The 25,547-nt window shown below is 36.2% G+C and overlaps 1 protein-coding gene across 3 annotated transcripts in view; it reads left to right on the top strand.

The window, feature by feature from the left end:
• LOC5573637 overlaps nucleotides 1-25,547 on the top strand; it is a 283,372-nt gene that overhangs the window by 159,448 nt on the left and 98,377 nt on the right. Inside the window, exon 1 of one of the 3 annotated variants that reach the window (XM_021837698.1) lies at nucleotides 15,166-15,194. The exons of the other annotated variants lie outside the window; for them this stretch is intronic. The gene's annotated coding sequence lies outside the window, so the exon portion shown is untranslated. Of the gene's footprint in view, nucleotides 1-15,165; nucleotides 15,195-25,547 lie in introns of those variants that run through there. 3 annotated transcript variants of the gene reach the window in all.

Raw genomic sequence — 25,547 nt, 5'->3', positions numbered from 1 at the left:
ATGGAACCAGTATAACTCGAAAGAATAGCCTATGTCAAAAGAAGGAAAAAAAATGATGAAATGATTAAAAACACTTGAAACCTTATTACACCGTTGGTAATCCAGTAGCTAATCAATCATCACCTCAGAGTCTTGACGCGAAGTGTGGAGTTCACAGCTTTGTCTTGAATTAAAGGTTCGATGACATGACGTCCTGTCACCATACAAATCATAAAAGTAAATTAGCTTATTAGTCATTGGGGTCACACTTATGAATCCTACACCATCAGCGTTGTAGCCATTTGATTTTTTTATTTATGGATTCGGCCAAACGGCATTCGGTCAAATGACCTTTCGGCCTAAACGGCATTCGGCCAAATGGCCGGACACCAGCATGTTTAAATTGATTGCGATGAATGTACAGATTTATAATTCACGTAGGTAAAATGTGTTTTGATGTAATTGCAACTCTATTTGAACGAGATATTCCAGTTTTAATCCAACTCTGATCCATATCTGTGTGCTATCCCATAACTGTGGGTTGACTGTACATGCTGATGCGAAAAAATACAATTTGTAAGGTTCTAATTTGCGCGTTACTTCAGCGTGGTACGTGGTACGTTTGGTAGAAATTTGAATTCAACAGCTATCAACAAATTTCCTTATATTATTGATGCTCAAGAGCTTTTTTGATGCTTTAGAAAAGTATTGTCTCTTGTCGTATAAAAGAAACGAAGAATTTAAACAGTCAAACATCATGAGTTGATGTTGAAGGGACCATCGACTCTTTGAACAGGTACCGTAAACTGGGGGGAAGTTGATCATTTTTGAGTGATTCTGTGCTATAATTCCTAGCGGGATGCATGAATTATCATTTAAATATTTTTAAAACCTGTACTGGTTGAATGTTTAACGAATTATACAAACGAAATTTTGACGAATTATTATCATAATAACGAAAACATTTTTCAGATATCAAAGAGTGGTGTTTTTGATTCCGGGATCAATTACTGCGATAGGTTTCCTAAAATAAGGAAATATGCTATTCACTAAATTTGGGGTCTCTGAATCTAAATCAAGACTCAAAAATCTTACAACTTATTGATAAATCGGTTAATTTTTTAATTGAAAGTTGTGGATTACAGATTACACCACATTAAACGTCTAAAGATAGGCAATTTTCATTGAAATTAACAACCCTCTTACAAAAGATCATTTTTGACGTTGGATAACGTCTTACGGCAACATACTGGGGTACAATTTCGAAAAGCGAAAAATCGCTCGCGTCACGAAAAGTGGTTAGATTTTGACTGTTAATAACTTACTAACGCTCGCATAAATTTTCAAGATTCTTGCACCAATCGATTGCAAATCTTTCTACGAATCTACTCAAATAATGAAAACTATTGATTTTCATGACTAAACTATTGAACAATTGGTAAATATCGAGGCATGTCTATATTTAATAGAAAAGCACATTTTTCTTGCTGTTGTAAGGTTTTGACGTTTTGGAGTTTACATGTGCCGTAATTTAGTGATAATTGATCATTTTTCATGGTTTTTCTTGTCTGTTTTCAATAATGTTGAAAATGACAACAACTGAATACAAGTGCGACGGTCAGCCTCTTTGGCTCATGTGCCAAAATTTTATAACAAATATGGCTTTAGTGCTAAAAATCATCCCTTAAATAGAAAATCGGGGAATCCCATTTCGGGGTGAAATTGATCACTTGTCAATGCGATATTGTTATTTTTTGAAACGACTCTACATAATGAATATGAGCTCCCTGAATTCGAATATGCTTGCAAATGCTTAATAATGCAATATGTAAAGAAATAGTTAATTTCAAGAATTGTGATAAAAACGCCTAGATGTAGGCAATTTCTTAAGGAAAAACCTGATATATAACAGAAATTTAATTATTTCAACCGTATGAGCTAATTGGTACCGTAATCTGGGGTATCATTGATCAGCGGAGTAACATTGATTGGAAAGGAGTCATTCATCAAAAGAACGTAATTAAAAATTATTATTGAAATATTTCCAAATCATGAGTAGTGCTTCTCTTTCTTATATTCATGAGCTAATAAAAGTTAAGAGTTTACTTTATTCGTTAATTTGTCAACTTTTTGAAATAATGATTTTTATTGTTAAGGATGACACTACCAAAAGATTCAATGTCTCACATAAGTTCTGCAAACGATATTAAGCAAGGAAAATAAGAATTCCTTAACTAAAAATGGCATCGCCGAGAACGATTCCTGTTGTCAAATCGTTTATAAGTATGCTCATTTAGGCAAATATTACCGAATTACTGTTAAGAATGTAAAATTCCCTTAGGAAATTGCATACCTTTAAGGGCGTATTCCGTGGTTCGAGGTGCTTTTAATTTTAAAAATAACTCAAAAAAGGTAAATGACTTGTAAGCGTTTGGCCTTCATAATCGGATTCCAGGGGCATGATTTAAGTAAGTAACGACATATTCAGTATTACCGAACGTTGTTTACATAGGTGATCAATGTTACCCGTATCAGCTTAATAAAAATATCGCCTTAAACGTGTTTCTTAACGTGCTGAAATCTTTAAATAAACAAAATTCAGTATATAGTCTCGAGCTATGGGTGGCAGTACTTGTTTAAAAATATAAAACTTTGCAAAATTTGCATTTCAAATGAAATATTAAAGAAACATTCAGAAAATGAATCAATGTTACCCCGGATTACGGTACCAGTTTAGAAGATGAAATCGGGCTCAAGGATATATTTTAAGCATAGCGTTAGCGTTAGCGTAGTTACGGTATACTTCGTAGATTGGATACTAGGGCTCAAGGATATATTTTAAAGCATCCTTACAAACTTTACCTACTTTGGGCTTCGTGGCCGAGTGGTTAGTATCGCCAGGCAGTAATCGCTTCGCGTTATTATGGGTGTGGGGCTCGATTCCCGCTTCAGCCGTCGAAACTTTTCGTCAGGAATGTTTCTCGGCTGTGCCACTGAGCATGCTTGTCCGTTGTCTAGTGTTAAAGTTACAGTCTGTGCAGCTAAATGGCTGAAGACGGTGTCCGTGTCTTTAAAATAATTCCGTTGTCGTCGTCGCTACCTACACGCAAAATAAAAATCTCTTACAATAATTGCAAGGTCCCACCTAATACAATCTCTGCATAAGAAACAATACAATAATTGTATTGTGCCTACCGGCAGCTCATTGTATTATAACGTTTTACTTCATTTTATCCAACACATCCAAACATCGCCCTTTAAACTTAAACGCACGCAGTCATGTCTAAAAATAACTTCGATTCTCTTTTGGACGAAGTGGGATAGCATTATGTGATACATGAGCTCCACAGTATGCTTTCCTTCTTTCGTGTCTAGTTGACATTCGAATACAGTCGGGGTCTCCAATCAGGCGCACTACTACTACGCGAACATTAGAACTTATGAGAATTGATTTTATTATTATTAAATATCTCGTATGTGCTAAGAGATAGCTCAATGCTGTCTTCGACGGAGTTTCAGTAATCTTTAGATCTACCTTAAAGAGTCAATGATCATCCTTTAAGTTGAGAATTTGGCCAGTTGGGGCACTATTTCCAACATAATTTATATAACTATAATATATATGTATGTGGCCTTCCTTAGCCGAGTGGTAAAGTTCGCGGCTAACAATCAAAGCCATGTTGAAGGTAGGGTTAACATGGTCCAAGACGCACTGATGGGGTAAAATGGCTCACCTCATTAAATTATTCCTAGAACGTTTCAATTTGTATTCTTTGCCAAATGATGTTAAAAGATGTTTACCCAAGAGTTGCCGCCACAAACCCTTGGACATAAATTCATAAGTTTTCCTTAATTTTCTGGTGAAACTTCAGAGCAAACTCATGGAGAAACTTGGTTGCTAACTACTATTTCTCCATACTCAATGGCATTTTACCCCACCCATTTGGTGGGAACCACTCCCATTTTTCAACCAATTTTTCTGCACGATGTAAACCCGTAAAAAAACTCAAATTTGGGAAATGTTTTCATGATGGTAGCTAGAAAATATTGTAAAGTTACTGTTAGGACCTCTAATGGCGTTAAAATGTGGATCTCATTAGAGAAAACGACACAAATCCTTAAAGTGGCATTTTGGACCAATTGACCCTATCTGGGTTCGATTCTCGGTAGGTCCAGGATATTTTCGCAATGGAAATTTCCTCGACTTCCCTGGGCATCGAGTATCACCGTACCTTGCCGAACGATATACAAATGCGAAAAGGGCAAGTTTGGCAAAAAAGCTCTCAGTTAATAACTGTGCAAGGGCTTCATACGAACGCTAAGATGAGTTGGCTATGTCCCAGTAGGGACGTAATGTCAGCAAAAAAAGAATGAAAGAAACATGTAGACGCAAAATAAAAAACCTAAAAAGGTACCGTAGGGCAAGTGGGTAATGGAAAGTATATAGTTGAGATTCTTTTAAATTCTAAAGACTTTATATTAAAATAAAATTAGGTCGTGTTTATTTTTTAACATGACTATCACCAAATATAAGCGGTATGCTAAATTGATTTTAATGTAAAATTGGAAAAAACTACAGACCAAGTTTTTGAAGAAGGTATCCCTTCTTTTCATTTGTCTCAGAAATGGAAGCAATTTTAAAAGTTTATCGTTTTTGAAAAATAAATTAAAATACTAACCGTTATATTTACGATTCTAATAACTTAACATTTTTTAAGGAGTCTCAAATGAACAATAACATTAATAACATGTAAACAAAGATGTTTATGTAATGTTTTTCTTGTCAGTTAAGTTTTCTTCTGTTTAATTATGTTTGTTTAAGTGATTCCGACAACAATATTACTACAACATTTGTAATGCCTAATTCTTACATCATAAGACAGCAATTGCATTCCTGCTCTGTAGATTTATTAATTATCTGTTAATTGTCTTTACGAAAATTGGATTCGACGTCGGATAACTCTTTGAAAGAAATCGTTTCTTCGTTGGAACGGAATAATTAAATAAACTTAGAATCTTTTTTTATGTTGATAGACCGATATCCCATTTTTATGTTTTGAAAATAGCTTTACGATATCCTCTAATATTGGATCTTTTCAATAAACGTCTTCTTTTCAATTGGCTGTCCGAAAGTAGACACATTAATATCGTAATGTTTGGCAACCTCTTTAGAGAAGTTTCATTATTTCTAAGGCTTTGAGCAAAGTGTTTCTTGGATTATCAGCACGTTCTGTGTTTTTTATGATAATTGCAAACCTTGTTTACTTTATAGCTACATAAAGAGCAAACACAAAATTCAATCTCTAATACCCACTTTTTCACTTGCTCCAAGTGATTAGAAAAATTGGCGGTTTTTATCTAGTTATTTTCAGCTCTAGGTCATATAATTCTAAAAACTTTTTTTTTATTTCAGTTTAAAACTTGTCAGAGAGGCAACTTAAAATGGTACAGAACATTATTTTTCGCATCTTTTCTGCCACTCAAAATATTTAAAATGAGACTGCGCGATGCCAACTTGTTACAGAGTAATAGTTGACAGGTAGACAATCTTTCGATATATATACAATAATGGTTGCAAAATCTCATGAATCACTCAACTATTGTTATTATATGAATGGTCTCAAATTCTACTCAAGATTTTTAAACGTTAATTCACATATTCAGTAAAATATTCATATTATTTTTACTTACCCCATTTACACCACTTGCCCCGCGGTAGCTTACAAAAGATGCAAGGTCCAACTTACAACAAATCCTGCATAAGAATTATACAAGAATTGCACACTTAAAATAATCGCAGTATACTGTGAAATAAATCACCGAATATGGTATGTAAATAACAAAAAAGCAGATTTTTTTGTGAAACCAGGTATTTTACCGGACAAAATCCGTGAAATCTACTTTTTTACCCGCCGAAATTCGTGGAAACAAAAATTGCCGTAATTCTGTAAAATACCAACGAACAGTTCGGTGAAAGCATTATTTGCACCGTACTTCTGTGAAATCATTTGACAGCCACTCTGGCAGGCATGAGCTCCTTTTGTTCCACTTTTTGCACACCACTTATCAGCAGTAAAAGCTGGTAAAAAGGTAACAAGCCTGCTTCCTGATCGGTAGGTCGAGAATTCAATTCCCGATTCTGTTTCAACGATTTCACAGATTATTCGGTGAATTTTCACCGAATGTTCAGCTGTTGAGGTTTCGGTGAAATTTCACAGGAATCCGTAAAAAATCTAAGTGTGTGTATTGTGTCCGCCGGTAGCTCATCGTATTTGAAGTTTTATTCAATTGTATCCAATACATGCAAACATTCCCTTACAGCGTGGAACGCACGAATCCATATCTAATCCATATCTCCGCTCCTCTTTTCGAATCAGTCGCGTCTCCTATAGAACGCATTCTCACAACGCGAACTTTAAAACCAGTGAATTTGAGATTTAATCGTTTTGGAGGTTTTCAGAGGTTTCATTATCGAATAACTCGTATGTGATAAAACATAGCACAGTGCTCAAATGGTGAGGACAGCTCTTAGTTATTAACTGCAAAAGTGCTCGAAAGAACACTAAGCTCAAAAGCAAGCTCTCTCACAGTTTGGATGTCACGCCAGAAAAAAGAAGAAAATACTTCTTCTGTAAGGTTCATATTAATCTATTTAGAAGCAGCACTCTTACTGGCCAAGTTCTCAGTTAAAAGGATAATCCTCAACTCTTCAAGGTAGGTCGTATCATGTACTAAAACATCGCCAAAGACAGTACTGAACTATCTTCTAATACACATCAGATATTCTGGGAATATTGTCGAAGATGAAATCTCAAATATAACGCTGATATTTATTACGCTCCTCAACCGTGTGTCTAATTGGAGACCTCTCCGGTTTCGCCAACAGCAGCCGGGTGTTGTTTATAATTGTCTTCAAACATATTCTCGTTAAGCCACTAATATAGCCGTGATGGATGGCGCGCCGTTTGATGGATGATTTGGTTAAACCACTCCCGGTTCGAATCCCGACGTCAACGGCAAATTCTTTTTGAACTCATTACGCCTCATGGCTGCGTAATGACGCAGCCAACATGTTTCTCATGCATCTCGAACTCGGCGCGGACACAAGCATATTTTTCCGAATTCTTACGCTTCTTTCCATGTTCTTTGTTATACAATGCCTTGTATTGTCGACCATTACAATTTCTGTATATGCAACGATCTAATACAATTTCTGTATTAGAATCATGCAGAATTGTAATGAAATCTTGCAGGCTCGGGTTGCGTGTACATGCAAATGCATGCTAGGGCGATCAGAGTATTAATTTGTCAAACAAAGAGCTAAAACTAATCAGCAACAGCTAACTAGAAAACTAATCAACCAAAATTATAATTGATAAATATATAAATTTATTAATCAATTAATAGTTATAGATGAAGTGTCTCTGGTTGTAACTCTTTTACATCGAATGACCCGTTTTGTTTTAAATTGTCCTGCAATTCAATTTAAGCGCGTTCTCCACGGATACGACGAGTCAGTTGGATGTCCTTTGGTATGATGCTGACACGTTTGGCATAGATCGCGCACAGGTTGGTAATCTCAAACAAACCGATCAGATAGGCCATTCGCTTCCTGCAGGACCATGACGGCCGAGCTCTGGAATCGCAAATTTGCCCGGATACCACTACGAAGCAGAAAAAGTTCTTCATGGTGCTGAACTTCTTCCAGTATCAAAAGGAACTTTAACATCGATTTGAGCAAAGAGGAGAACATGGAGCTCGCGAACTTCATGGAGAAGTACCTCAACCTCAAACTGGATTCGTAAACTACTAAAGCAACCAATCTTAGTGGATCATGCGTGTCTATCGGTGTTGAAGTGTTAACCGAAGCAAACTTACACCACAGATTTTCTGTGCTAACACACAATGTCCACAAATGCAACAAATAATATGAAAATTGATTGGATTTTTATCAGTAGAAATCTTTCATAAGTTTGTGTCGGTCTTAAGCCAGGAAATAAATGAAGCTAACGTTATCCAACGTCAACTTGGCGGTTGTATCTCGGAAACAACCTCTTACTTTTTTTAAATGAATTTTAAACCCCAGAAAAGCTAAAATGGATTACTGTTTCTACTATTTGAAAGAAAACATGTTTGTTTATCTGACCATAATTAAAAAAGAGCATAAAATAATGTATTTCACGTTCAAAATCGCTGTTATCCTTAACGTGGGCAAACTACCCCCAGTCCCCCTAGTGGATGTTTCCATCATTCTCCACACCGCTGCGCATGCAAGACTTTGTTTACCTGCAGCCTATATAAGCAGCTTGCATGCGCAAGAATTTCATCAGTTTCCAATCAGTTTTCTTTGAATCATGAATCAGTTTCTTTTCATCCATCACGTTTCAAGCTTTGTAACATCAAGTCGAGAATACAGAACAGTAGTCAAGTGAATCAAACCGCCTTTCCCTCCTCTCTCAGTGGAAGCCAAAACAACCTTCCGTGAAGGCTTGAGTCATCAGAGTCACATTCCAGTCGAGCTATCGGTCCTGTGCCCTGTTGCACCAAGCAACAGGTTAGCGGACGATCAACAGATCGTTCCGTTCATGCTCACCAGAGCAAAACCCCGTTGCACGCCGCATCAAGAACTGTTGTTGAAATCGCAGGACAGACACCGGATGCTTGCCAAGCCGATCTTTGGTTCGGTAGTGCAGGATGCTTGACAGGGCTTGGCTAGCAACAGCATTCTGGTTGGCTTGACTGGAAGACGATGGCGGCTACGGTGGAATGCCTGTATACATTGATGTGGGAATGCAGCTATCCTCCTTCTGCTCTGCACAACTTATCATCCAATTCGCCACCTTGGCGTGGCTGTTTTGTTGACTTATCCATCTCCGTTTACTCCGAGTATTCTGTGTGTGCATGGCGCGGTTTCTGATCACCGATCATCTCCGTAATATTTTGTGGAGGAACCGTCTCTATATCGACGAGTTAAATTGCTCACGATTTATCAAAAGATTGTTCCCAAAATTTTGAGGGGTCAAGAACGATCTCACAAGGTCGATTTTCGTCGAGCATCGGTATTGATGTTTGGTGTAACGTAGCTTTCGCTGCAAATTTTGTTTTCTGATAAATTTTATTATCTTTGTTTAGTTTTAAGTTTTACTCTCATAAATCGGTTTGCAAGTGTAAAGTAGTGTTTGGCCCGTAGAATCTGTTGCTTGTTCCTTTATGGGCGAGCGACGGAATCCGGATCAATTGTATTCGGTTCGCGTAATAATCGCACTATCGGCATCGGTCACCCGTGTATATGCTCACGTATTCGTTTCAAACTTTATCTTCATCGTTCACCAAAACGAATCCTTTCCCATATCCAAACTCCCAGTGTTTTCTTATAGAAGTGCAGAGGACTCCTCGGCTTCCGTAAAGCAAGTAACACGTCAACATTTCCCTCCCATCCTCAAATTGACCTGCATTCGGACGCAGCCGGCGCCGGCTTTGTTTGTTATAATAATGAGAACACTAGTACTTACACATTGAATATGCTACTGATCCTGAGTAGCATCTGTTGGTTCCCTGTGTAAGTTCAGCTGTTCTTGCAATAACGGAGTAGCAACTGCGGGCAGTAAATGAACCGTATTCTGATCATATTTATATTTTTCTTGGATATATATCATAGTGAAAAGCAAATTGTGAAAGTTTCATTAAGATTGGAACATGTTCAAATCCACTGGAATTTTTGAAATATTCGTATGGAAAACGAATTTGTGAACTTCGAAGTCGATTTTCTCTGTGCCTACTTTTTACAGATGGGACTGACTTGTGATTCACGGCAGTCTAACTGTAAGAAATTTAGATATATTTCATTCTGCTTCATATTTCATTACAAATTTTCACCTTAGCGATATCGAGTTCTTCTGCTCTAACAATGGTTGCAATATAGACAAACCATTCCAGATCTTTCTGTCTTCCTCTTCTTGACCTGTCAGCTTGATAGGTATATCAACGGCTGTTCCAGCCGTCACAGTGTCGTGACTAGAAGTGGAGCAAGTATTCACAAGGGTAAAAGAGGGTTACCGATTTCCTCGAAGAAACTCAAGTTTTCCTGGATCATTGCTTTCGGTAGCACAGGAAGGGCAAACTATTGTGGAAGGTGCCCTGGTACACCATAGTCTCCGTTTGGGATAAGGTTTTAATCATAACAGATTTTCAAATCAAGTTCCAACGCAATTTTTAAAAAGTCACAAAAACAGGAATCAGTTGACAATCACATGGAAAGAGGATCCTTTGATTTGATTCAACTAATGTGAAAGGCTGCACACAAATGATGGCGCCTTTTTGCTTTTGTATTCCAAATGACGCAGTTGCTTTCTTCTGGACAACTACGTTGGCGTGCACAAACGGCATCAGACTCGATATTTGCAAAACTAACTCACGCTGGTTATGATTTTCATGTAATATGAGTCACTTTTACCAGTCAGCAGCACGCTCACATGGTGTGCAAAAATAATTGAACGCACTTCAGAGTCATCTCTATCGGGGAGTAGCCTATTGATGGTGGATGTTTTAATCAGTGACGCTGTTGGGTCCGAGGCTGATTGGAGCCATAAAGGGGGAGGGCTGGTGACAGATAAGAGCGTAGTACCGATTGACAATTATTTACCGTCGATAATTTATTGCCGGCGTGGAGCGGAAGTTGAGAGCGTGTGTCGTGACCCAGATTAATCAGACTGGCTGTAATGAATGTAGCTCAATAATGATAATGTTACTGGTGTAGGTGTGTATTGATGTCACTTCATTAAAGATTAAATGTCGGTGGGCTGCTGTGAAGACTTTCAAAATAATTAACCAAAAAACTACCCCTTCTTCTTTCTGGCGTTACGTCCCCACTGGGACAGAGCCTGCTTCTCAGCTTAGTGTTCTAATGAGCACTTCCACAGTTATTAACTGAGAGCTTACTATGCCAATGACCATTTTTGCATGTGTATATCGTGTGGCAGGTACGAAGATACTCTATGCCCAGGGAAGTCGAGAAAATTTCCAACCCGAAAAGATCCTCGACCGGTGGGATTCGAACCCACGACCCTCAGCTTGGTCTTGCTGAATAGCTACGCGTTTACCGCTACGGCTATCTGGGCCCCAAGAGTTTTAAAAACTACTGAGCGGTATCGCTGGAATATATTTTGATGGAAATTTAGAATTGTTCTTGATCAGCATCATTTAATTATTTTTTTGTATTGATTAATATTCGATAAAATCGATGGAAATGTTTATTGACGAACTGGTTTTTAGATTTTTGAACTTATGGAGAAATTCCGTAAGTTCAGACACCATACAAATTTTGAATAGATAAAAAAATGAATACGAAAGTATGTGGAAGGGTGTGGTCTGAAATACCTACTGATTAGTCTACGTGACTTTTGCGCAAAGCATGTTAGATGGTGGAATTCGCACAACAATTGTGGGCAGAATTTTGGAAGATTTCCTGGTGATTTTTAATAAAATACCTCGACGAAGTTTCATTGTAGTCATCATAGAATTTCTAATGACAATCTTGATGAAATGTCAATCACAATTTGTTTATGCATATTTTATACAATCCTTAAATTAAATATAGGCTTAATTCAATCAAAATGTTTTAGCAGAGGTTGGGTAATGGGTTTTTAGAGATTACTAGAGAAAGTTTTGAAAGCAGTGCACTGCAGTCCTGTCGGAACATTTCTGAGGAAAATGAACGAATAATCGAAACCACAGATGTCGCAGATACCTAATAATATACTATTGTATACATCAATAACGTTTTATGTATAAAAATATTGCAAACATTACAAGCGTTTTATGCATAAACATATTAAAAACATGTGATTTGTCGTCGTATTTCAGCAGGTTTTGACCCCATAGTAATCAGGAATAACTCCGGAACCATTAGATGAACCGGAATTCGGATCAGATGCCATTCATAAAAAAAAACGATTGAAAGAGGAATTTTCAACAGCTGATTGAAGATTAAGAAATTCTCGAAAACACACGTTGGGTACGCAAAAACTAAACTAATGACCATCGAATAGGCGCTTTAAAAATCCTATGATATTTTGCATACATAATGATGCTTCAGTTATTTTTCCCCAGTTTTTCCAGTACCGTAAAACGGGGTAACTTTGATAATGCGAGTAACTTTGATAGTGCGAGACCCACAACATACTAAACGAAATAACAAAGTTTCTGTTAATCTGTTAAGCAAAAAGAATGCAGAAGTAAAGAGTGTTAGTATGACACTTCATGTCGAAGCTATTTTCGTTGGAATCAAGTATATTTGAAGATTTATATGCAAATAATTATAACAAATAAGATTTTAGCATTTTCGAAACGCTAACAAACAATCTGTTATACGACCTACATCATGAAGTCATAATGAGTTCGTCACTTATCCTTGACAGCGTAGTTGTAGTAGAACATGAAATCAGTCTCAAATCTCTTGGCGAATACCACTTTCACAAACTGGGACCATTTTTGTAATCTAAGTCAGAAATTTCTATATAGCGTTAAACGCCTAAAGGTATGTAATGCCCTATAAATGTTCCGTAATTCATTCAATTTTGTTTGATTTATAATCCATTATCAAAGTTACCCTAAAACAGAAAACCGACTTTCGATTATATGAAAAATTATATATCCATTCAAAATAAATCTTTTGGCAATCTATCAACTGCGATCGACAGCTAGGGTGCCAGTTCTTCTTTCTGGCGTTACGTCCCAACTGGGACAAAGCCTGCATCTCAGATTAGTGTTCTTATGAGCACTTCCACAGTTATTAACTGAGAGCTTTCTTTGCCGACTGACCATCTTTGCATGTGTATATCGTGTGGCAGGTACGAAGATACTCTATGCCCTGGGAATCGAGAAAATTTCCTTTACGAAAAGATCCTCGACCCGTGGGATTCGAACCCACGACCCTCAGCATGGTCATGCTGGGTAGCTGCGCGTTTACCGCTACGGCTATCTGGGCCCCTGTATCTGGATGCCAGCTATCTGGATGCCAGTACTTGTTTTAAAAATATAAATTGTAATTCTTTGAAACAGCATGCATAAATATTCAAGTTTTCTCAGAAAAAAAACTATCAAAGTTACCCCGTTTTACGGTACCGTAATCCAGGGGTAAATTGATCATTGGGGTAAATTTTATCAGGTCGGTACCAAACAACATTTCCTTACAAGCATGCTTTAAGTTTCTTTGGCATCACAGACATTCTGTGTTTTCTAGTTTATAGATGTCTTATAATGATTTTTGACTATTTCATTTTAATATAGGTCAGTTTTGCATAGATATATTGACAGTTTTTGAAGGTGTAAGCAACTGTGAGGCAAATGTTAGTACAAATCAATGTCTACACTGCTCATAATTGCATATTCGTCACATTCAAAATTTTTGACATTTTCTAGTTAATACCGTAAAGAGTCATCAAATGATAAATATATTCGATGAACTTATTGAAATCTGTGAGATTGTTCCAGCAAATTCGAAAAATATACCAACCAAAAATAACCACATTGGTGCAAACTGCAAACTACAAACATGCAAACTTTGAATGTTAATATGTTGTGTAAGCTTAAGTGTAAGTTCCTGTACTGATCATCACGATTCGTATATGAATGTGCATTCCAAATCACATATTTGTATGACAAAAATCAAAATCACTTTGGTCATACGTAGCCGTACTATGCATTTTATACGCGTGAATTGATTCATATAGAATGATGTATAACAAAAGTTACAAAAACCAAAATGTTGACTGGGAGTATGGTTGTTTTTTGGTCATTAAACCGTTTATTCTCGAATAACGTGGGTGTTGTGGCCGTGTGGTTAGTGTCGTCCGGCATTAAGCCGCATCGTGTCAAGGAGTGTGGGTTCTCTTCCCGCCTCAGTCCGGTAAACTTTTCGAAAGGAATGTTTTCAGATTGTGCAACTGGGCGTTGCATGCAAATCCGTCGTCTAGTGTGGTGCTTCCATCAAAGGGCAAAATGTACACTTGCAGCATTAACGTGTAGGTTTCCCTTTAAAAAAAAGTTTTTATTTCAAAGAAAATTGCTTGCATTGAGGAGTATTATGCAGATTTATAATGTTTGATTTTTCAATAAAATGACGAAGTACACGAGTGCTGAGATTTTTTTTGTTTAGTTTCAAGAGAACCATATTACTCAGATATGTGAATTATTGTGATTCCAAAACTTCCAATTTCACTCAGTGCGTCGTTTTCAATATCAACATTTTTTTTTTCACGCTTAATTTAGAATGCCGAATCTTGGCTAAATATAACCGAAATTCGTAAGGCAAGTAGTCAGCAAACAAATTTCATGATATCTCAACAAATATAAGCCGAATGCCAGTAAATCGTGCTTCGTTGGTAAGCAATCTGACAACTTTTAGCTTTATCTCGGTTAAATCAGCGAGATTGGCACAACCGGGATCGTGAAAAAAATTATGATATGGAATCATCCAAAAATGACGTACATCATTAGGGAGAGGGGGGGTCTATGGAAGTGTGACAGTGCATGCATTAGGTATTGGAAAAAGCGTGACAGATGGTGGAGAGGGGGTGTCTAGAAATCCTGAAAAGCGAAGGACGTCATATTTGAATCTTCCCTATGTTTAATTTAATTTAAATAAAACATTGTTTAAATTAATTGATACAAATCAATGGAGTACTTTTTTGTGGAAACAACTTTGACATTATTTGAGTTTCAAAGGGTAACAAAACAAAAACTTGTAGCATGGTTACCGAAAATATATAGAAATTATGTATAACTAGTGGTCCCGGCAAACTTCGTCTTGCCATCGAGTAGGCTGTTGAAAAACGCTTTTAATCGTCCCATATAAAATGACAGTTTCGTTTGCGCTCGTTTTTTCAATTTCCCCGGTGAATATCCTGGGATTTTTATACACACAAACACGTCGGAACCGTTGACGAACAAAATGGAGAAAGAATCATCCAAATACGCTAACCCGTTCGTAAGCCATTTCGTGACATACAAACACCATTCCATTTTTATTTATATAGAAGATAGATATTTCTGATATGCTTTTTGTCACCTTTCGTATTAGAATTTAAATAAAGAATGTATTGTAATGAAGGTTTTATGCTCTAAATCGTTATCATTTGAAAGTTTTTTTTGACACTTTCCAACATTTATTAACATATTGTATTTTTTTTTTCAGATCGACAAACTTCAAACATCAGGTAAAACGCTGTTCATTTTCTTATCTGTAATATAGATTGACCTGAGAAGCTAATTTTCATAAGGCAGCATCCATTCATTACGTAACGTAAAAATAGGAAATTTTTGACCGCCCTCAGTTAAACTTCTTATATTTTTTTATGATTTATTTTACGCTTGAGCCTACTCCATCCCGCTCTTTCGAGCGTTACATAATTTTTGGACGTCGCCTCATGAAATTTCAACTCGTTCACGTCCATGACGTCACCGTGCAACGAGCAATAGTGTCAAATCAGGACACACGTTCATGTAAATGAAAATATTGTCTGTCTCAAGATAAATGAGATCGAAGTGTGCCGCGTCTGTGATCGGGTGTGAAAAATTTTGCTCCTACACAGCTCCCGTCAAATTTTTCAGATTTCGATTTTGAAATTTCTTAATTGATTCAAATTTAAATTCTGTTGTTTAGTGAAAAGGTGTGAGAAAGTGACTAGCCTTGCTAAGAAACATCATTTTCCGGAAGGATTTGGAGTTCGCACAGGAGAAAGGATTTGGCTGTTGTGTACACCAAAAAGAAGTGCAAAGTGCCCTCCAGCAAAACATCCAATCACTGGCATTAAAACACAGGCGGAAGCCAATATCCAGGAGGGGATTCAAATGATGGTAGACGAGTGGTGAGATCGTTCATTATTAGTATAGTCTTATGTTAATTGTTCAGATTCATTATTGTTTTGTTAATTTTCGAAATCTCCTTCATTTATGAAACCTGTTTCTGTTCCGAGCGCTTTCTCAAGCATTCGAAAGGACTATTATTATATGAATTAAATTTTACATGCGCTGAATGCATATATTTAAAAGTTTTTGGGCGTTGAAGACCTGAACTAACAAAACTATTGTTTTCAAACTATCGTAATGTTTGAATTCTATATACGATTTGCGATTATATATGTTCTGCAAATAAAAAAGGGGTGGGATAGTCAACCTTAATGTTTTCTTCTCGTTTCAGAGAGCAAGTAACGGCGCTTTAGCCTAGGCTTCCGAGCCAGGACATAAGGAAGAAATACCTGTGTCCCATCCCTAAAAGAAGAGCATCGACAACAATGGAGTGTGCATTAACATTCTTAGCAACGCCACTCCCAACGATTTGAACTTTTTCCCTGAAATGAGACGGTTGGTACGGTTGTCCCCGTTTCTTCATTAAAACAATTCAAACATTTACGTCTATCACATTATTCATAAGTGGATAATCTGATCGCCGTGAACTTTTGAGTTATCTTCAAGACCAAGTCTGCACAGTGGGCCTGGCCATTTTAATATTTGTGTAGTATCACCGATATTCCGCAAACATTAATGCTGACAAGAAAATACTAGAAAAAATTCCAGTATTTCCAGGATGCAATTCAATATTGGCTGTGCAAGCGCTTAGATTAGATTAGATTAGATTAGATTAGATATTGTCTGTCTCAAGATAAATCCAATTATGGCGATTATCTGCTCATGTCTCCAAATATGAGCGGTCACAGATTATACAGAACTTTCAATTACGAAGCACGGTACATGAATTAGACAGCAAGTACACTCATCGTATTCAGTGACTCCTGATATCTAACATCAATACATAGATGTACTGCTGTCATTTTGCGTAAACCACGTGCTTTCAATTTAGGGGGGAAAGTTTTTCCATTCATTTGACATTGCGGGTGTCAGTTCGCTGTAACGGCTGTGGGCTAAAAAACATTAGATGGTCAATAAATATTTATCTGAAATTAAATAGAAATGCTACAATGTTATATGGTCGTGTAAAATTAAGCAAATATATTTTGATGATGCAGGTTTCGCAGTTTAAATTTGCGTTTATTTCGATGCACTAAGTAGTATTGCAAGACAATTACATTATCTTTGAAGCTGTGAAAATGACGTGAAAAGCAATGCCATTGTGACGAATCTTCGAGTTGCCTAACAATACTTCCATATCAATGAAACCCGATTTTAGTACTATACTATTAAATTCCTCAAGAGTTTATATCCTTCGACAGATATGTGTATTTCGACCTCAACTGTAAGGCCGATGTATACATTTAAATTTTAGAGGGGTGTATAAGAGGCAAACATATAGTTTTGAGGAAATCGATTTTAAAGTTTTTTCAGCAATTTTTCACCACATATAAATTGTATGACAGTCAAAAAAATAAGCCAATCTTCTACGATTTATGTTATATTTTACACACAACGTAAAAATCACTAAAAAATACCGTTGGAAACAGTAGAATTTTTTATATTCTCAGCTCAAAACCGACCAAATGTCACTCACACCCTTTTGCGTTTGAGCCCCTCATTTGAAACATTCTTCCTAATAGTTATCTTTCTCTATCTCACTGCGTGATTATGACGCAGGCTTAGAAATTTATCTAAAAACCAACGCCCAGCTGACACTATCATCATCTGGTGAGCATGCTGCACGAATCACTGTTTCGTGCAAAAAGACCTGCAGATGGCGGTAGTGTGAAACGTCAAATGCACAGAAAAAAAAAATGCGCGCCTCTGGTTGTGAGATTTGTAACACAGAGAATTTGAAATGATCGTTCAATTAGTGGTCGATAGAAATTTCGTCAGCGTTACGTCTGTTTGTCTGTAACTCAAACATCCAAAACATCCAAAACTTTAGTGAATGGTATTTTTCAAACGGTTCAGTGACTCAATGGCTCGTTAAGAAAAAGCGAACTGAACCTAGTGAACGGATCCATGCGCCATGTGTTGTATTATGGATGAGGTTGAAATCAAGACAAGCACTTGTTAACATATTACTTGTTTTTTCGATCGAGTATTGTGCTGTGTTCATAAATATCGTAAGAAAAAAGCGCCACACTAAAAATCCAATTTCAGATCCCTCGCCGGGTTGAGGCACATCGCGAGTGAGTTGTGTGCTGTTCGGTTTGGTGGCGGTGCGACAATACGATCTTTTGCTTCCTCATTCATGAGTACATTCTTCCTCAGAAACGCACGGTACGACCGGACACGAACACAATATTCAGTTGAACTCCCCTACCCGAACCAAACGAAAGATGCAAATGTATACACTTTTCTGTTCAGGGGCTTTGGGCGGGGAAAATTCGTCTGTCTATGCTGAGAGCGCTGACAGCACGAAGCAGCAACTAACTGTGCTTGTTCGTGTGGCGTGGCGCGTACAGCAAGGCACGTGTCAAGCGTTATATATACCCGTTCTAGCACTAAACCGAATAGCGCCTTCCGCTTTTTTACTAGCGCTGCCTGTCCTGTTAATGATCTAGTATCGGAAGTAGTGCGCTGTATAGATCATCAGATGCACTATGCACTACTTCCGACATTAGGTTTAACGTACAGGACAGGCAGCGCTAGTAAAAAAGCGGAAGCCGCTATTCGGTGTAGTGCTAGAACTAGTATATTAAAGAGACACGAACGAAAGAGAATAACGTGCAAATAATAAGTTATGGAAGACACCTAAAGAGAATCACAAAAGTAGATTTGAGTATTGTACCTTTCAATTCCGTCCTAGTTGGGCATTGCATTTTGCTTGTCACACTTGAGTTCCAAAAATAGAAAACTGAACTGAACAGGAAGAATTTTTATATATCCAGTTATGGAGGAAAACTCACCTTACACGCGACTTCGACTACAAGATTCATTAAATTATGGAAGTATCGTCTTATGGAGAGTGCGTTGGAACGCGTTGTATATAAATTTGAAGTGACCGAAAAATGCATCGAGTAATTGTAAATATCGGGTTATAGAAAAAAATAGTTACGGGTAGTCGAATGTTATTCCATGGAGCAACCAGATATCGACCGTGGTCATTCAAATTTTCTTTTGTAGATCGTCATTGAAATTTATAACTCGTCCATCTACATTTAAAACCAGTGAATCAAATTGTCATCCAAGGAGACGAAAAACAAACAACAAAGCAAGTCGCTAACAACCCGTTTAGCCAAACCTTTGCGGATTGGGATACAATCAGAAGTAAAATTGTCATGACAATAACAGAGCACACATTGTTGCAACCTTTTCAACTCGCGATTTATCAGTTATTTCAAACTCAAAACCAAATTTGTTTTATGCATGCTGTTCGATAGTGTGCCAATGTTTACCAACACAGAGAAAGTTCTCGAAAATTGCAATACGATGCCGAGAGAATCGCTGCGCACGTGGTGATCGATCTTTGTCATATTCTGTTCAAGTGATGATAAACTGATGTTGCGGAATAAAATTGTTGGAACAAGAGTAGAAGATGACAATGTCTTAGTAGCTGGATGTTGGGTGACAATTTATTCACCGTTCAAAACCCAGTCTCAATATAATTTTATGTCAAACATAAAGCGACATCAGAATTTCATCAGTTTATCAAAAAATATATTGGATAACATTTGTATGATATCACGCAAAAATACTCAGAAAGTAACATTTCTACTCACAGTAAATCTCGAAAAATTCTAAAACGCATTAAATGACCTGTTGGCAATGTTTCTCCTAACAAAGTTGGGAAACTAGTATAATGCTTGATGACCACTTTTGATGCTTCAAAATAAGAATGTACTAAAAGAGACATAGTATTGGAAAATGAAAAAAAAAAATCAGTATGTGAAATTTTCGTAAATAACATACAGCAAAAATAAATTCATATCCCAAGCAGCACATATTGTTACAAGTAGCTTACAGCAATGGCTACTTAACATATTCAATAGTTACAATATGATACATTTGCAGCATGGAAAAATACTGCTATGTAACCGAAAAAGCGCAAAAAGTCGAGCCTTATGTAACTTGTTTGTTCGTTACATAAGAAGTTTACAAGCGACTGCTATGTAATTTGTTGATTACGCATGGGTTTTCCTGCGACAAAATAAATGAAACGGCGTTGAAGTTGTTGTTAGTTTTTGACAGTTTTGGAACCGAACAACCATTTTAAAATTGCATGTCAATAAAAGTAATACGTATGATTTTCGAACGCGTAATTATGCACAAGTACATAATAGATTTAACATGCCGATTTGAATTTGTGGTGAATTCAATCATTTTACTTGCTCAAAATTGACAGGCTCATAAACAAGATAGTAATTTTAGATTGAATAACCATTATACCTGGATTGTTGAAATATTATTCCATTAGAACTGACACAAAAAAATTGATATTGACACTGTTACTCAAATCAGCAGTGTTTTTTTATTTTAATTTTATTGTTTGTGAAGATTGTGATTCCAAAATCACGTTGTTTCATGTCTCGCAGTTGGATTTTCTGGGTTGCCTATCATAAATCGCCATTTAATTTCATCTTGCTGACGACACACTTCCGAATAACTGTTTGAGGACAGACAATCTAAAATGATGGAAACTATTGAAAAGCTGTTAGAGAGGCTGTAAATTGTAAATTCAACAATTGAGGGATTCCAGGAGGCATGCAAGTCGATTCTGATCGACCATTTCAAAAATATCTGAAACTTTGCACAGTTTTTCAGTTCCATCTAAATCGTCATTTTCCGATATCAAATCTTCAAGTTGAGTCACGACTAACTTTTCAAAAGAGTGTATGTGAAAATGGCTCAAAAATATTCAAAAAGCTGCACAGCAAAAACGGTTCGTTCGATTGTTAGACAACTAAAGAAACAAAGTTAGACAACTAAATAAAGATTCCAAAAAAATACACACAGTAAAAAAAAATTTTTTTTTGCATTAAAAAACATCATTTTTGTCACAAAAACTCAAATATCTCAAAACCCTATCGGAATACCAACGTAATTTTTTGAGGGAAAACGGTCCATTATATTAGCTATCTACCATAAACATTTGGTGATGGTAAGCCAAATAAACAAAAAAGTTATGACATTTCAAATATTTCACAAATTTGACACTTAGTGAACAATTTTTTTTTTTTTTCATTGTTAATTTTTTTTAGGACCGCAGTTTGTTGTTGAATTTTTTGTTAAGGGTACCACATGAGGTTAACAAGTTGTTTTCATGATATTTTATTTAATTATTCATAACTATTATAGCATCTATTAGAAAGTTAGACGCGATCCAGTGTTGTGATCTAAAGTCTTGATAGTGTCATATTTTTTTATTGTACGTAACTGAAGAAAAATTTTCTCAATAGTGTTGAAACCTTTTGATAAAAGAAACCTATAAGAAATCTAATATTGAAGACAAAAGCTACAAAAAAAGTTTTCTATACAGGTATACGACTAGTTTACCTGCAAAAAGTTTACCTCGTAGAGAACAAGGCGGGTCTATACCCAGGTGATCTAGTATACGTAAAGCAGGTCGGTTTTCTCGGCGCTGGTTTTCTCCACAAAGTTAAAATCTGATTACACCTGGGTATAGACCCGCCTTGGTAGAGAATAGACTTTGTTAATCATATTTGGGAGAAAGCGAGTAACTTCAACAACATCAAAAACATGATAGGTACATACCATGAACATACTCACGAAAAAGCTAAAAATATACTATCACTATGGTTATAAAAGATTTAATTGTAAAATTTTTCTTCAGTCAAGCAAACGACACCAAACTAGTCAGTAAAAACTTAAAAGTGATTTTGTTTATTAAAATCTAACGAGCAACATGAGTAGTCGCTTTCTCAACTGTTGCAGGCCGTTTGCAGAAAAAAAGTGTTCGAAAGAGCTACGAAATCTCACCGAAAGCACCATAGATAAACTGAAAGCGGCTGGTTATGCTCCAATGTCTACATTGAATACAAACTTACGCATTTGTACGTCCTGCCGTTTAAACGTTGACAAACGGGCAATCTGTACATCATCGGTGGATCAGGTTGCAGGAAGTTCGAAAACAACAACAACTGAGGAATTACTAGATGCACCGACAACAACTGAGGAGTTACCAGAAGTACCAAGTGCAGATAGTCTTGCCACGGTACCATCAGCGACATCTGTTTCAACAAATCAATCAGAAGATGAGTGCATCCAGAAGGTCAACATCGAACGCTTCAACGAAGGGATAGCTGGAATAAAAGTGACTCCGATTAAATGGACGAAGATGGGTTACGTCAATTATCCCGAGAAAAAATACCGTGAAATCAACGAAGCTGTACGAAGAAACCTCTTCAAATTAGGACCTGAGGATGTGGAAAATACAGACTACGATGAGGTAATTATGAATATGAAGGAAAGGTTCTCGAATCTAGCCACGACAAGGAAAGAAAAATTATTGATTTTGTCGATGCTGCCAAGCTCGTGGTCTATTCAAGACGCCATTGATGAGTTCAAAACCAATAGAAATACAGCAAAAGAGGCAAAACAATTCAAAAATAACTGTCTTGCAACCAAAAATGCTAGGTCGAGTACTTCATTAACAGATGAGACAAAAGAAAAAATAATTCAATATTTTGAAGACGATGAAGTAAGTAGAGCTATGTCTGGCCAAAAAGATTATGTATCTGTAAAAAAAGATGGAAAGCGTCAAGCAATCGGAAAACGATTAATGATGACTACTTTGAAAGAAGCGTATACACGCTTCAAGGAAATTAACGAAAATATTAAGGTAGGTTTTTCCTCATTTGCAAGCCTTCGTCCAAGGCAATGCAAGCTTCTATCCAATTCAGGAACACATAATGTTTGTGTGTGCACAACACACGAAAATATTAACCTAATGTTACATAGCTTGAAAAGAATCAATTTATCAAAGGATATTAAAATGTTAACTGGTAGTCTTTTGTGTGAAAATACAACATCAAATTGCTATCTACGATCTTGTTCGGATTGTCCAGATTCTTCATCATTGGAAAATACTTTATTCGCTGAGTTTGAAGAAAATTATATTGATCAGTTATCATTTGAGCAATGGGTGACCACGGATAGGTGTGACCTAGAAACTATTGTAAAACCTGTAGATGAGTTTGTGTCATTTTTTTGCTTGAAATTAGAAAGTTTAATTCCTCATGACTTTATTAAAACAGAGCAATCCCGCTTTTTCAAAAATACGAAAAATACATTACAAGATGGTGAATTTTTAGTCATTTGTGATTTTTCTGAAAACTATAGCTTTATATTGCAAGATGAAGTGCAGTCCCATCACTGGAACGTACAACAAGCTACAATTCATCCATTCGTCATTTATTTCAATGGAAGTACGCAAATTGAACATTTTAGTTTTATTGTAATTTCCGAAGATTTAAGACACGACTCAGTATCTGTAAATTTGTTCATTGCCAAAATGATTAACTTTTTACGCGTTGATAAGGATAAAGAAATCAGAAAGATATATTTCATGTCTGATGGAGCAGCATCGCAGTACAAAAACCGTAAGAATTTTTCGAGCCTATGTCAATTTAAATCAAAGTACGGAATTGATGCAGAATGGCATTTCTTTGCTACGTCACATGGCAAAGGTCCTTGTGATGCTATTGGAGGAACCATAAAGCGCATGGCCACAAGAGCAAGTTTAGCCAAAGAACGTGAGCATCCAATTAAAACTGCAAAAGAACTATTTGATTGGGCGAATCGCAGAAAAGAAGAAGATTTAACAAAATTATCATTTTGTTTTACTACTACTGAAGAGTACGAATTAACGGCATCAGAGCTCAGCGAGCAATATAATAACGCGAAAACGATCCAAGGAACCTAAAAATTTCACTGTTTCATTCCATTGTCAGAAAATAAAATTAAAGCAAAACTATACTCGAACTGTACTGATAATGATGCAAAGTGTTCGATATTGTAAAAAAATTGAATAACAATAAATAAATAAATAAGTATTAATAAAATGTTTTCATGATCTCATAACGCATACCCAAATCCAAAACTTTTAAAGTTTATATATAACATTTAGAAACTCATCGATCATACTCTAAAAAAAAATATCCTGGTAAAAAAAAAATATTTTCGTGTAATCTGTTAATTCATTTTAATTTATACATATATACATATACATATAATATTTATACATATACATAATATTTATACATATAATATACATAATACTAATGAATACATGAAAACGACTTGTTTAATTCACGCAAGGCCCTTAACAATAAAATCAGCAACAAACTGCGGTTCCCGTAATAATTTACACCGATAAAATTTTTTTTTTTCTTCTAAATGTTGGTTGGTTGGTTTGACTTTATTAACGAGATTTTTAGCCCTGGGCTAGTTCATCTCGGGACCAACGGCTTTACTTCCCTTCCGAAGGAAGTCGTCACTATAACTTTTTACGTCATAAGTGACTATGTCGGGGATGGGATTCGATCCCAGGTCCTCGGCGTGAGAGGCGAGTGTTCTAACCACTACACCAGGTCCGTCCCCACTACTAAATGTGAAAATTGTGACATGTTTGAAATGTCATAACTTTTTTGTTTATTGGCTTACCATCACCAAATTTTTATGGTAGATAGCTAATATAATGGACCGTTTTCCCTCAAATAAATACGTTGGTATTCCGATAGGGAGAGAGATTTTGAGTTTTTGTGTCAAAAATGATGTTTTTTAATGAAAAAAAAAAAATTTTTTACTGTGTGTATTTTTTTGGAATCTTTATTTAGTTATCTAACTTTGTTTCTTTAGTTGTCTAACAATCGAACGAACCGTTTTTGCTGTGCAGCTTTTTGAATATTTTTAAACCATTTTTACATACACCCTTTTGAAAAGTTAGTCGTGACTCAACTTGAAGATTTGATATCGGAAAATGACGATTTAGATGGAACTGGAAAACTGTGTAAAGTTTCAGCTCAATAGAAAAAAATGAATTAAAAAATTTACCAAATTTTGGTGCTGTTGCTTGGAATCACTCAATTTTAATTAATCAGTGGAACAATATCCATGAAAACAATAACAAGTCGTAAAATAGTAAAGTTCTTATATCAAAATTTGCAATACGTATAAAAATTTTTGACATGTAGTGTTGACCACTGTCAGCAAGTTACTATTTTGTTACACATTAGTTACCCAGAAATTTTATGTTATTTTGAAACTGATGTGTAACTATACTGAAACTGTCAATAAATTACACTGCTGTCAATAGGGGAAGGGGTATTAAAATGAACACCTAAACGATATCGTCTTTCTTTTAATGGGAAAAACGATGAATTTGCGATAAATCATCAAATCTCGATTACTTTTTCAAACCGACGTAAGTAACTTTCATACGGTTTTGAGAAAAATAATTGAGAAGAATCACAACCTGTCTTCTTAAACTGTTTTAAAATGAATCACCTTTTTAACATTTTTTCGCAGTGTATATCGCTCAAATTTGGCATACAATCCGATCGGGTTCAAAAACTAGGTAGTTTCTATTATTTTCAACAAAAATAATTATAACAAAATGATAAGCCGTTTCATACAGTTACTCTCGACGTTTTTCTACCAGTGTAAAATCGGCTCAAGTAGTGTTTTGTTTT

The sequence above is a fragment of the Aedes aegypti genome, chromosome 1 (assembly GCF_002204515.2).
Source record: "Aedes aegypti strain LVP_AGWG chromosome 1, AaegL5.0 Primary Assembly, whole genome shotgun sequence".
NCBI classification, from domain to species: Eukaryota; Metazoa; Arthropoda; class Insecta; order Diptera; family Culicidae; genus Aedes; species Aedes aegypti.
Note: the sequence above shows the minus strand (reverse complement) of the source record. Positions and strands in the feature narration are given on the sequence as shown.